Below are 13,672 nucleotides of genomic sequence, written 5' to 3' on the forward strand. Positions count from 1 at the left end.
TGCTCCAAAGAAAAATCTAATAAATAGAGGTTGGTATTAAAAGTGTTGCCTTAGCCAAAATATTGCTATGTGGTGTTATGACTCTGACTGACCTATTTCACTCAGGTAATGATTTGTTAAACATTCTCAGGCTGCAGGGTGGATAACTTCACCTGGAAATCAGTCCTGGGTGACCTGGGATACTGGGTAGGACCTTTAAACTCCAAGCCTCAGCTTAATCACCTAAGAAAGGGGATCATGATCTTTACCTCAGTGTATTTTTGTGGGATTAGAGGAGACAAAATTTACAAAATTCTTATCATGTTGCCTGGCATAGAATAAGTGCTAGATAAATGGTAGCTTTGATTATGATTATTAGAAACTGTAGCTATGATACTATTTTTATCAAAACTTGCTGTCAGGTTCATACGTTCTCTTCAATAATGTTTTTGAATCTTTAAAAAAGATTTTATTTATTTATTCATGAGAGAGAGACACACACAGAGAGAGGCAGAGACACAAGCAGAGGGAGAAGCAGGCTCCCTGCGGGGACCCTGATACAGGACTCGATCTCAGGATCCTAGGATCACGACCCGAGTCAAAGGCAGACCTCAACCACTGAGCCACCCAGGCACCCTGCTTCTGAATTTTGTGTTTTAAAAGTTCTTCATGAATCTGAGCCTGATTGGGAAATTCAGCTCATTCTGACTCAGCTTTATTGGTTATACCAGATGTAGTTAAGCGCAAGATCAAGTAAATAGAATATTACCATGTGTCGGACAAGATGATTTGATTTGGATTAGCTTCTCATGAGATCATTTTTGTGTTGGGCCTTATAAGGCTTTGTACATAGTAGGTCTTGAAAAATATTGATTCACTAATTCATGTATCGGTCAGTACATCTTTAATGGGTATCTATCATGTGCCAAGGACTGTTCTAGGCACTTGGGGTTTATCAGTGAAAAAGGCAGACAAAAATCCCTGCCCTCCTGACAATAAACAAACAAACAAACAAACAAAAAGGAAATGACATAATGTTTTGTTTTTCTTTTCTTAAAGATCTTATTTGTTCATGAGAGACACACACAGAGAGGCAGAGACATAGGCAGGGGGAGAAGCAGGCTCCCTGCGGGGAACCTGATGCAGGACTCGATCCAGGACCCTGAGATCACAACCTGAGCTGAAGGCAGAGGCTCAACCATTGAGCCACCCAGGTGCCCCGACACAGAATGTTTTAAGGTAATGCATTTATGGAATAATAGAGCATGGCAAGGTGGATCAGGAAAGTCAGAGGGTATAATTTTAAATGGGGGGTGGGGGTCACATTAGGATTCTTGGAGAGGTTGTGTCTTTTAGAAAAAAAAAAAAAGACTGAAGAAGGCGAAGGCGTGAACTGTGGGTTTTCAAGGAAAAGCATTCCAAGCAGAGGGACCAGCAAGCAGAAAGGCCCTGAGGCAAGAGAGTGCCTGGCTTGTTTGAGGACCAGCAAAGACGACAGTGAGGCAGGAGCCCTGGGAGCAAAGAGAGAGAGTGATAGAATATGGGATCTGAAAGATTGAGGGCGTCCTGATTGCGTGGGGGCTTTGTGGGCCACGAGAGGACTTTGACTCCAAGGGGAGTAGAGCCATTGGATGTTTCTGAGCAGAGTCGTGGCATCACCTGATGCAGACAGTCAGCTGTGGTGCAGGGTGGTAATGGTAGAAGCAGAAGGACAATTTAGGAGACTGGTATAATCATCCTAATGAAGGGTGGTAGTGCTTTAGTTTCAATGATAGCAGTCCAGGTGGTGGAAAGTGGTTAGATTTTGGATATATTTTGAAGGTAGAGCCAGTTGGATTTGGGGGGCAGATTGGATGTGGGCAATATAAGAAAGAGAGGAGTCAAGATACTTTTTGACCCAAACAGTTGACTCAAGATAGTTTTTGACCCGAACAGTTAGAACAATGGAGTTAACCACTTACTGAGGTTTATATGCAAGAACTGTAGTATACAGCCCATGGTGAGTCTGAGAATAGATACCTCGGGATTCTGGGTTGAGTGTAAATCACAAAGACTGAGGTTTGCATAAGCACTTTTATAACACTCAAATGAACAGTTAAAAAAAGAAAAAAACAACAAGCAGCAGTGCTTTGGTTGTATTTACTTAATGCCAAACAATTAACTTGGCTTTTTAGCCTTTTTCTTCACCCTATTCCACACTGAAATACCACTTCTGAAGAGGGATGCTGCTGGTACATTCTGGAGTCTGGCAGAGGGAGCTGAGGACTTTTGAGCTGAGGCCCAGCAGGGAGTACCTCAGACCTCTGAGGCCTCCCTATGCGCCTGGTGCCAAAAGCCAGCCTTCTCTGGGATAATGGGGAGGTGGTTCTGGAACTCTCTTGACAACTTTCCTATTCCATTGGACCTTTCGTGTATTGGTACTGTCATAAATAAAAGACCAACCACACATCCTGAACTGATTACTTCGGTGTATCTATAGAGGAAAGAGATAAGACCATATAGGTAAATAAAGAGCAAAAAAGAATAATGCAACAGACCTGGGATCACGGATCTATAAAGGGGGCATATCAGTTTCTCGGGGCTGTTGTAAAAATGACCACAAACTGGGTGGCTTGAAACAAGAGAAATTTATTCTTTTACGGTTCTAGAAGCTAGATGTCTAAACTCAAGGTGTCAGCAGGGCCGTGTTCCCCCTGGGCTCTCAGGAAGATTCCTTTCTCGCCTCTTCTAGCTTCCTGTGGTCACTGGCAATTCATGCCGTTCCTTGGCTTATGGTAGTATGATATCCAATCTCTGCCTCTGTCTTGGCTTGGCCTTCTTCTCTATCTCTACTCTGGGTCTCTGTGTCCCTCCTCTTCTTCTTAAGAGGACAGCAATCATATTGGATCTAGAGACCACCCTAACCCAGGAAGATCTCATTTTAACTAGTTACATCTGCAATGACCCTATTTGCAAATAAAGTCCCCAACTCGCAGTTATTGGGGTTAGGACTTCAGCACATCTTTTGTGGGGACACCATTCAATCTACGACAGAGGGCAATGGGAACTCACATGAAGAAATGACCCTTGGGGCAGGTCACATAGTAGAATAATGAACAAAAGGGAAGCAGTTGCATGCTGAAATCATCAGCAGAGGTCAGATGGTTCGGGGAGTAACAGGAAGTGTTCCGATAAGAGACGCTCTCACTTAGGATACTCTTTCCATCTGTGCTTATGGCCCTGATTTTTTTTTTTTCTGTCAGAGCTTTAAAAAAATATTGTATAAATAAAAAGAATAAGAAAATAGCACTTCTCTGACTCACACATTGGGCAGAGCACAGACTCTTGTGATAATCAGGAAAGACTTCACAGAAGTGTTGATGCTTGAGCAAGATCTCAGAGTATGAAGATGAGGCGCCATGCAAGGAAGGGGTGCCGGGAGGAGCCAGGGCTTCCCATACGGGCAGAGAAGCACATGCAGAAGCGCAATGGTAATTTCAGTCATTAAACTACCTCCCTAAGCAGGGTGAAAAGCCTTTAAAGGCAAGGCTGATATTGTCTGCTCCATCTGCATTACTCAGAAACAGTTTTAAAAAACGAAGGGGGAAGTGTTTCTGGTTTTAATAAATGCACAAATGAACACCCGATAACCTGGAAGAACACTAGAAGCCTATAGAGGGAGGAGTTAATTGCTGGACACACTTGCCAAAGCACAAATATGGAAACCCCACCCTCAGCCAGATCTGGAGAAATCAAAGGGCTGAATGTGGTATAAATTCCTCGGCCCTGATTGCATAAGGAGCTCCGCCAGCATTTTTCCTCTGATATATTCCTTTCTGCATAAAGGACTGAGCTGGGTTCTGAAAAACCTGATGGTGAACTGAGATAGGCAATTCTGAATCACCACCACGATCTAGGAAAATTAACTCCTCACGGATCTCTCCAGATAAGCACCCGAGCTTGTTGCCTCTGACATCTGCATCAGGATCTGGCCAGGATTCGTTCATAGAACGACTCCCCCTTTTTGGCATAAGACCGTACAGGATGCCAGTAAAGTTCACACTGGGTCATCGAAGTCTCTCTAAATGCACGATGATTCACTGCTGGGGGTGGGGGAGAGAGGCCAGTGAGGGGGAAGGAAGTGCTGAGCCGAGAGGCGGAGCGATGTAATTATGAAATTGACTGCAGAGCAAAGCTCGCTCGGGGAGTGACGGGGTCACATGTTCTTACTCTTGGTGTTTAAGCTACAACTTTTAAACCAGGGGGAGGGGATGGGGCTGGGAAACAAGATCACACACAACGTGATTGGCTTTGGGAGGATGCTTCAGAAGCCTGGGCATATTTATGAGAATCACAACGTATTAATTTCTCTTTAGATCTGACAAAGGAAACAAGCTCTCTGGTGACAGTACGGTTAGCGGAATAAAAATCTGGCTGTAGTGCCAGGAGTGAACAATTTGTCTTCTTCTACTTGATTTACTCGCACTCTGGCTGACAGGGTCTTCCATTCTGTGCATTCGTTTTGTACTTAAAAAGGGATTGTTTGTAATTTACAGTTTAAGTCTCAGTGCTATTATTCTGCTCTGTCAGAAAGCATCTGTGGCAGTAGCTTTTGTCCCCGTGTCTGTGCCACAGACACCAAGCAAATCTGCATGTTCAGGCGCCAGTCTTGAGACCTCCCCCAAGTCTGCCAGCAGTGAAACTCGCAAGGGCCCTGGCAGCAATGGATGCTTTCTGCAGATCACAGACAGCCCTCCCTGAAACCCCCACTCCACTCGGCCAGTGTCCTCCGTGAACCCCAGTTATTTAGGTCAAAAAAGCAAAGTTTGCCAATGCATTTTTCTCTAACCCTGACTTTTGGGGGGTAAACTTGGTAAATTCCTCATCAACTAATTTTCTTAACCACCCCCCACCCCTTCTTATTTGGGTCAGCTTCTCCTGGCCGATATTGGCTCAAGAGAAATAAAGTAAGTGAGAGAGCTTATAGCTATGTATCTTAATGTCATGGTGCTGGAATAACAAAGAACTCCCATGATCTGATGTTTATTTTCTTAGCCTGCTGCTGCCTCTGATCTTATTTTGAAGGCACCATAAGCTTAACATGTACAACCCGTTAATTGCCACTACCGTTAAGTTCAAACAGTGGTGGCTCTGGGCTTTGATTTTAATTTGGAAAATGTATTTCTTTTGAGGAAACAAAATGCCAAGTTGCTAATGAAATGCCTTTAATAGATTTCCAAACGCTCCCAGCCAATAGCTAGCAAAGTTCAACTCATTCTGAACCTCAAAATGTTTGTTTTCTTCTCATGTTACAAGAGCTATGTTCTTTAGATGATGAAGACGGTAAATTCTGATACTTCATAGGTCACTGCACTACATTCAGTCTTGGTCACAGTTATACTGATGGAAATTTATCTAGGTTTTGCTTGCAGAATAAATCATAATGGCTGAAAGTCATCTCATTTCCTTTTGACACACCCCATTGTACTGCATATATTAGAAAGTGTTTTGTAAAACATAGATTTCCTTTTGATGGCCTTGATTTGTTTTCTAGTTAAGTGGGATTATATAATTTTCATTATCAATGCTCGTCTGTCACTAGAAGGTATCAACTCCAAACCATTTAGCCGCAAGCAGCAAAACCAGCTGTAACTCTAGAATGCTTGTACTTTCTAAAACAGAGTGTAAGTTTTCTAACAGCTTCCCAGGGTGGCAAAGTACCTGAGAATCTCTCAAAAAAGACCTAGTTACAGATGAGCCTAAGAAATTTTTGCTTTGCAGGCCCATACTAAGTTCCACTGGTGAGATTTCGGCTCACTCTCAGGGGTCGTTTTAACCAGGGATAAGGTCCGGGTTATATTATAGAGTGCAAAGGAGAAACCTCTGGAAGGTAGAAAATAATTAAGTTATCTACTACACTCCTACAGAGAGCCATGCCAGGATCCTCATCTCCAATTGCGGGTTGTTAGAACTGATTTCTGTATCTCTCCAGCCCCGTTATCTCTACCAGTGTTGTCCATTGGAAATACAACCCACAGCCCTTCCGCATGCGTAATTTAAAATTTTATAGTAACCACATTAAGAAGTGAAAAGAAGCATGTTAAATTAATGTGAGCAATAATACATTTTACGTAATCTGTGGGGAATATTTTCATTTCAACATTTAATCAATATGAAAGTATTGAGAGATAAGTATGTGTAGTTATGTATGTACATGGACGTACTAAGTTTTTAAAACCCAAGGTATATTTTAGATTCACAACATATCTCAGCTTGAACTAACCACAGTTCAAGTGCTGAATAGCCTCATTGGACAGTGCCGATCTCTCCTAGAGCACTCGTTTTGATTCCTAATTGTAGACAGAATCTTATTTAAAATTGCCCAACATGTGTACTGTTAAATCCTAAACTGTTGGTAGACTACAGTGACTTTAATTTCACTCCTGACTATTGGTGATGTCATTTGCATTGCCCCAAAAGCCAGTCTTGTTACAGTTTGGTGGAGGGTCAAAAAAGATGATTCAGGATTTTTAAGAGTCTCTGCTATGCATAGAGCCCAGTGACTTTAGTTTGGGTGTGGTGAGCTGACCTCAGAGTCTATTATGTGAGCAATCTGCCCTTTTGTTTTGTATTTTATTTTACTTTTCTGGCCTCCCCAGCTTTCTTTGGGAGTGCAAGCTAAGGAAGGTCTCTTTGTTTTGCCACTTCGCTCTGATTTGCTCAGATTTTAAAATGACACATGTAGGATAACACCCTTCCTATAATAGCATGGTTAAAGGTCTGTCAGTGTTTCCATTAAAAATTCGAGCTTTCCAGGATTTATTACATAGCCATAACAAATGACTCCAGGCAGAAACTTGGCAAGTCTTTCTATAACGTAGGAGGAAATCTTTTTTTAACAATTTTTAAAAAGGAAAAAAATAAATAAGTGTTTACCACTTAAACTTACTCGTGATTCTTTTGATAGGAAAGGCATTCAGATAAAATGCACTTCTTTACATTTTGTTTGTTTTGCAAATGTGAAATATCAGTATTGGCTTGTAAGTCAAATTTTGCCAGCGATTTCTACAATTGCCCTCCTACCTGCCAAATTTTCTTTTCTTTTTTTTTTTTTTTTTTTCAATGATTCTAGTACTGGATTCTCATGGTCCTGTGTCTGATGAGTATAATGATTTGGAGAGGTGCTGGATCACTCGACTGTGAGTCTTTATGTTCCATCATGGTAAACGTGGACGGTTTAAAAAGATAAGATTTGTTCTGGCGGGAATTCCCTGCAGATAGAGATTTCTTACTCACCTATATTCTCAGGTCCTAGTTATTGTAGATGTACAATACTCAACTCCTGGCAAATGAATGATAAACACATAAAAAAGCAGCTTGAGAATTAAGACATAGTCTCTATTCATAAGTCTCTTATTTAAGTATTCACTTAGTAAATAATCACTATCTAGTACCTTGGGAAAATCTTTGAAACTGTAAGCAACACGCAACTGTATCTTTAATGTCTATGCCATCCCTTATTTTTGAGTATCTCAGTGGATTATTATAGCAATTAAATGACCCAATGCTATGAAAGCACAGCCGGTTGCAAAACTTTTTTGAGGCTTGGCTCTCCATTGCCTTCCCCATCTCTTGGGAGTGTTTGAAGATGCTATACAGAAGGCTCTGAAAAGTGTGAAATGCTATGTAGATAGAATTGAAATGTAAATGCTCACCACTGCAAATGTTAAGGTTAAGCCATCCCCCCCCCCCCCATTACTGTGAAAGTAAAACCTGGTAAAAAGTGTACATTCTTTCTCCAACATATCTGACTCCAAATCAACCTGATTTATCTGATGCAGTGTAGGGTTGACTGACCCCAATGTTTTGAAGATAAACAGGAGATACTCTTAGAATGACCTTATTCCATCTTGAGTTCTTTTTTTTCCCCCAGTTTTACTGAAAAGTAATTGGCATACATCACTGTGTAAGTTTAAGGCATACAGCACGATGGTTTGATTTGCATCTATTGTGAAATGTTGTTTTCTTTATTTTCGACTGGAGAAAATATCGTTTCCAAGTACGACTTTTGAAGTCCACTTTAAAAATAAATGAAGTCTAAAACTCTGAATAAGTATATCTGTATTTTACTTAACTTCCAATCTGTTCAATTATTTAGTTCTTATAACCTGGTAAGCTGTTTGTGTCTGCTTGTTTTTGCTTTGTTTTGTCTTGAACTATGTAAGAGGCTACTTCCAGTGAAAACACAGACTACAATTTAAAATCCCTTACCATTTGGAGGGCTTGTACGCTTGTTTTATTAAGCACTCTTGTGCTCCCTCTGCTGCCGTGAAGAAAACCTTCACGTTCAAGACCCCAGGACATTCCTCTGAGTGTCCACTTGGCAAAGAAGATGCAGATTTGTACATGAAATCAGGGCTCTTCTGAAAGACTGTACTATTTGACCAAAGCATAAAATGTAATCATGTTTCATTAAAAAGTACAAATTAATTAAAGGGAGAGGGAATAAAAAGGGAATACATAGAAAAATTAAGCTCTGCATCTGTGGGCGAATTCACCTAGGCAGAGCCCTGTAGTATGGACTGCATTCTTCATACTACAGCGTGCTCAGGAATCACCAGGGGTGCTGGTTAAAAGGCAGATTGTGATTCACTAGGTGTGGAGTGGAACTCTCATTCTGAATTTCTAAAAAGCTCCCAGCTGCTGCTGCTGCTGCTGCTGCTCTGGAGATAAGGCTTTTTGAAGCAAGATGTAATACATAATGATATGATATCATATATACTTGATAGCCAACTTTAAGCCCTCAAAACTAGATACTATCAAAACAATGAGGTAGATATAAAGGATAAAAATGATTTTCCGTGGCGTTTGAGCAACGCAGAACACAGACTAGGAGTAAGGCTAGGCAGGCCTTATTTCTCAATTTCCTTTCATTTTAAAGTTTGCCTTATGCTCATATGAATACAATATCAGATTTATGAATAGGACTGGTAGTACTACATATTTACCTACTGGCTTCTTCGAAAGCCCTGCCCTTTCACTGAGTTTTGATCTGCATGAGAAAGCCCTGTTTTTAAAGGATCGGTGTCAGTTATTTGTACATTTAATATTTGCCATCTGAAAATAAAACATCTCAGTACTAAAGGCAATGAAACTGTATCACGAGAATACTGTTTACGTGAGACCTTGCAGGAAGGAATAGTTACAGACTTTAATGGCGCTTTATGGCTTTAATCCTAATGGCTAAGAAAGTAAATGACACATTTCTTATTAATTGTTTTTTACTGTTTGGGTAATATACATATTTAGCTTCCTTAAGGGAACATTTAAATTAATCGACTCACTCTAATCTGAATTATGTGTTTTAATTTGGTTAAGGTTGTTAAAATAACTTAACTGCCTGTGTCATTGTAATAATTAAAATATTAGCTGTTTTTGGCTGGAAATTCTCTCAATGTAAAATCTCTAAAAATAGAGTGGAGGTGGATTGGGCAGTCTGCAGAGTAAAAACATTGCAGTTAAGCCAAAACCATGGCCACCAATATTCTCCCTTGCAAAAATATTTTAGATGAAGTTAGTTTTCGTGAAGGCTGTCTGAAACTGAAATGAGTAGCAGAGGCTCTCTGTTTAACATTCGCAGGCCAGTGATGATAATAATAATGCCTGTAGCGCAAAGCGTAGGCCTTCTGGGTGCCCAAAGGCCTGCCTCTGATCCTTCCTGGGGAGAGGACCCTGGCGAGCAGGGGGAGGAGCCAGTACCGGGTTCTGCTCTGAGACATCAGCCTTCACCTTGATAATGCCTGTCAACAACAAAACACCAGGAAGAGCCTTTTCAGGAAACTGATTCTAACTGTCCACTAGAGGCTGTAATGAGACCAACAATGTCACTTTGGAGCAACCTGGGATTTAAACCGTAACAATCATTGCGTTTTAAATGAAAAAAAAAAAAAAAAAAAAGACAGACGAAAGAAAGAAAGAAAGAAAGAAAGAAAGAAAGAAAGAAAGAAAAAAAAAGTTGTAGGAACGAGTAAGAGTGAATAGTAGTAGTTTGATTTAAATAGCCATGTATGCATGTGCATGGCATTTCAAAACGTGAGGAAAAAAATTATTTCCGGGGCTCTACACCTTCCTAGCTGTGAGCACGCTTATTTTAATTTCTGTAGCACGTCGGCTCTACAATCCAGTTGTTTAGAAGCTGACACATTTCTCTTGGTGATTCTGTATCCTGCTTCGGTTGGTGACTAACCGTTAGGTCATAAGTAAACTCAGCCAAAGGTTTCTCCCCATACAGCTTACAGTCAGGAGTGGTGGCTTCCAGAGAGAAACTTATGGGCAGAGATCATGTTTCCAGACACTCGGGCTCGAAGCACCTGAAACAGGTCAAACGCTGCCCCGACACCTACTGGTCTTCCAGAATCATCTGCAGCAAGCACGCCCGCCCGCCGCGCTGAGCTCCCTCCAGCACGGATGTCACTGCGCTTCCTCCAGGTGCCACACCTGTTGGCAAGGTGCACCCCTCGACAGCAGGCTCCTCGCCACCCAGCTAACACCTGGCGGCGGCACGCGCGGAGGGGGCGGGGCGGTGGGCCGCGGGGACCCGCGCCGGGGGGCCGAGCGCGGAGGAAGTTCCCCAGCGTGGATCCCCGAGAACTGCCATTTGACGTTCGGTTTGCTTTCTGTGTCTCCTGCACCGGTTACCTCATTTCCGATTAAATTAATGATCCGAATGAGCCGCGAGAGCAGCGCGCGGGTCGTCTTCCGAGGCTGGGGCTGGGCGCTACCGAGCGGATTTCCAGACCTGCAGAAAGCGAAACGGGGTGGGGGGTGGGGGTGGGAGGAGGGGGCACCCGCTCCGGCAGGCGGGAAAGGTGACGGTGCCCATGCGGGCGCGGGGACCCTGCAAACTTTCCTGAGTCGCACGCAGAGGCAATCCCCGCAGCCCCGCGGGCCCGGTTCAGGGGCTGAAGCCGCCGCGCGGCGATCCGAGTCTGCCCCCTTAGACGATTCCCGGCGCGCCCCGGACCCAGGGCACGTCGGGATCACCCTCGCGCCCCCTCCCCTCCGCCTGCGGGCCGGAGCCCGACACCCCCCGGAGCGCCCTGCAGGCCGCCGCGAGCTGCACCCCGCCGTCCTCGCCCCGTCCCCCTCCAACTAGGTGCAGGGACCCGGGGAGGCGCGCGAGGACCGACCGGTCACCGCTGAAATTACCTCATCGCTTCAGCTCCCCGCCCCTTTCCCAAACCTGGAAGAAGCGTCCCTCCGGCCGGAGGCGCCCCCCCCCCCGCCCCCCGCTCGCCAGCCGGTCGCGGGCCGCGCGCCGCCTCCCGGGGCCGCCTCCCCGGGCCGCGCGCAGCCAAGGGTTAAGGGCGCCGGCCGGGCCGTCCGCCGCGCCGTGCGCTCGCGCTGCTCCGAGCCGCCCGCCGCGGGGCCCCCCCCGCCCCCCCCCACCCCCACCCCCCACCCCCAAGTCGGATCCTTGAGCTGCGGCGGCGGCAGCCAACTGCTCCATATTTGGCTTCTATTACACATTTACATACTGGAGCGAGCGAGCGAGCGAGCGAGCGCGAGAGAGCGCGAGGGAGGGAGGGCGGGCGGGCGGAGGGAGGAGGGAGGGGAGGGGAGCGGGGGGGTCGGAGGAGGAGGAGGGCGAGGAGGAGGAGGAGGAGGAGGACGAGGAGGAGGAGGAGGAGGACGGGGAGGAGGAGGAGGAGGAGGAGGAGAGAGCAGAGTGTACCGCAGACATCATTTCTACTACAGTGGCGGAGCCGTACAGGACCTGTTTCACTGCAGGGGGATCACAAAACAAGCCCCGCGGAGCAGCCGCCAGAGCTACAGCAGCCGCAAGACACTGTTTCTCTCCCTCTGCCCCCCCTTCCCCACGCAACCCCAGATCCATTTACACTTTACAGTAAGTGGCTATTTTTTTCTCCTCTGATTCTCTCCTCCCCCTCCCCCATCCCCTTCGCCCCTTATCTAGATTAAAATTGGCCCCTACCCCCGCTCTCCAGAGAGGGGCAAAAGCAACAACCAGCAAACAAACCCCAAACCCCAGTCGCCGGCACAGAAAACAGCTGGAAGAGGAGCGAAGGAAATCGACGCGTCGTGCTGTGTCGTGTGTGTGTGTGTGTGTGTGTGTGTGTGTGTACATACCGCCTTCTCCCGCTCCAGCCTCCCGGGCCGACACCCCCGCTCGGGGCGCAGGGACTGACGGCAGGGGGGCTGCCGGGCCGGTGGGCGCCCGCCCGGCGAGGGGGCGCGCCCGGGCTGGGGGTGCGGGAGCGGGAGCCGGAGCGGGCGCGGGAGCGGCGGGGCTGCCGGGCCGGCCGCGAGTGCGGAGACCCGCGTCCCCCTCCCTGGAGGCGGCGGCGGCGGCCGGGGGTCGCGCTGCCCTCTCGCCCGCCGCCCCCTGCGCAGCCCGGGCCCCCGGGAGGGCGGCGGAGCCAGTGGGTCCGGAGGGGGGCCGGGCCTCCCCCCCGCCCCCCGCGAGGGCCGCCCGGCCCCTGAGCCCGGGGCGGGGGTCCCCCGCGGAGGCCGGCCTCGCCCGGCGTGTGGCTGCGGCCCGGGACTCTGCGCGCGGCCGGGCGCCGGGCGGTGGGAGCGCGGGGGGCGCGGAGGGGTGGGCGCGGGGGGAGCCGACGTGCGGGTGCCGGGAGCGCGGCTGGAGCGGCGGCGGCGGCGGCCCTGCCGCCTCCTCCTCCTCCTCCTCCGCCGCCGCCGCCGCCGCCGCCGCCACCGCCGCCCTGTTGGTGCGGCCGCTTCCTGATCATGTGCAGCCGCCGCCGCCCGGAGCCCGGAGCCCGCGAGCGCCCCAGCCCGGGCCGGCGCCCCCGCCAGCGCCCGCGGCGGCAGCGGAGGAGCGGCGCCGGGAGTGAGCGGCTGCGCGGCGGCTGGGAGGGTGAATGAAGCCAGGAGGAGGGGAAGGAGGAGGCGGCGGCGGCGGAGGAGGCGCTGCGGGGATTGGGATGCGCCCTGGAGCCCCGCTGCTCGCTCACTCTGGGCCGGGCCGGAGACTCCGCCACTCCCGCGGCCGCCGCCTCCTACGTGGTTCCAGCGCCGCGAGCAGGCCGGTCCCGCCGGGGGCAGGGAAGGGGCCGGCCGGGCGGAGCGAGAGGTGAGGCGGCGGCGTGAGTGTGAGTGAGTGAGTGCGTGCGTGTGTGAGTGCGTGTGAGCGCGTGTGCGCGCGCGCGCGTGTGTGTGTGTGTGTGTGTGCGCGCGCGGGTGGGGGCGCCGGGGCGGGCGCGGGGGGCAGCGGCCCCTCGCCGGCCACTTGGCTGACTCCGCGGCGCCCCGACCCCTCCCGGCCCCCCGCCCTCCCGCCGCCTTCCGAAACTCCGGGGCTTGTGCTTTCATTTTATTTCAGACCACGTAGGGGGCTGCCTGGAAGCGGTGCAACAATTCAGGTTTTCTAGGGAGACCGAGCAAAAGGACCTTCGTGGGGGGTGGAAGTAGGGTGGTGGTGGAGATCTTGCCAGAACACAGCAGCAGCAGCAGCAACAACAACAAAAAAAATCAGTTTCCAGGGACCGTGGGGTTCGGTTCAACCCTGTGGCTGCTCTGTGTTGTTGTGCTTTCTTAGTATATAATCCTGCAGATAAGAGGGTAATATAAATACTTCGGGAGATTGGGAAATTGCTGAAGAGTAGTAAGGGGGAAAAAAAAAAAAAGCCAGTCGGAAGCTGGTTATATAATGCGCGATGTGGCTAACGAGAACGGC

At 48.2% G+C, this 13,672-nt stretch overlaps 1 protein-coding gene and 1 long non-coding RNA gene across 9 annotated transcripts in view; one reads left to right on the top strand and one right to left on the bottom strand.

Moving 5' to 3' along the window:
- Window positions 1–10,084: 10,084 nt before the first annotated feature.
- LOC144306413 (uncharacterized) lies at window positions 10,085–11,216 on the bottom strand. The gene is made up of 2 exons (XR_013373527.1): window positions 10,657–11,216; window positions 10,085–10,455 (listed from the first exon to the last, which is right to left on the bottom strand). It is a non-coding gene; the product is annotated as an uncharacterized LOC144306413 (long non-coding RNA).
- A 410-nt stretch (window positions 11,217–11,626) lies between these two features.
- Window positions 11,627–13,672, top strand: part of ATXN1 (ataxin 1) — a 412,684-nt gene continuing 410,638 nt past the window's right edge. For 5 of the 8 annotated variants that reach the window (XM_077886353.1, XM_077886354.1, XM_077886350.1 and 2 more), the window contains exon 1: window positions 11,628–11,866. The gene's annotated coding sequence lies outside the window, so the exon portion shown is untranslated. Of the gene's footprint in view, window positions 11,867–12,796; window positions 13,070–13,672 lie in introns of those variants that run through there. The other 3 variants (XM_077886356.1, XM_077886351.1, XM_077886366.1) reach the window with 2 other exon arrangements.

The sequence above is a fragment of the Canis aureus genome, chromosome 37, assembly GCF_053574225.1.
Source record: "Canis aureus isolate CA01 chromosome 37, VMU_Caureus_v.1.0, whole genome shotgun sequence".
NCBI classification, from domain to species: Eukaryota; Metazoa; Chordata; class Mammalia; order Carnivora; family Canidae; genus Canis; species Canis aureus.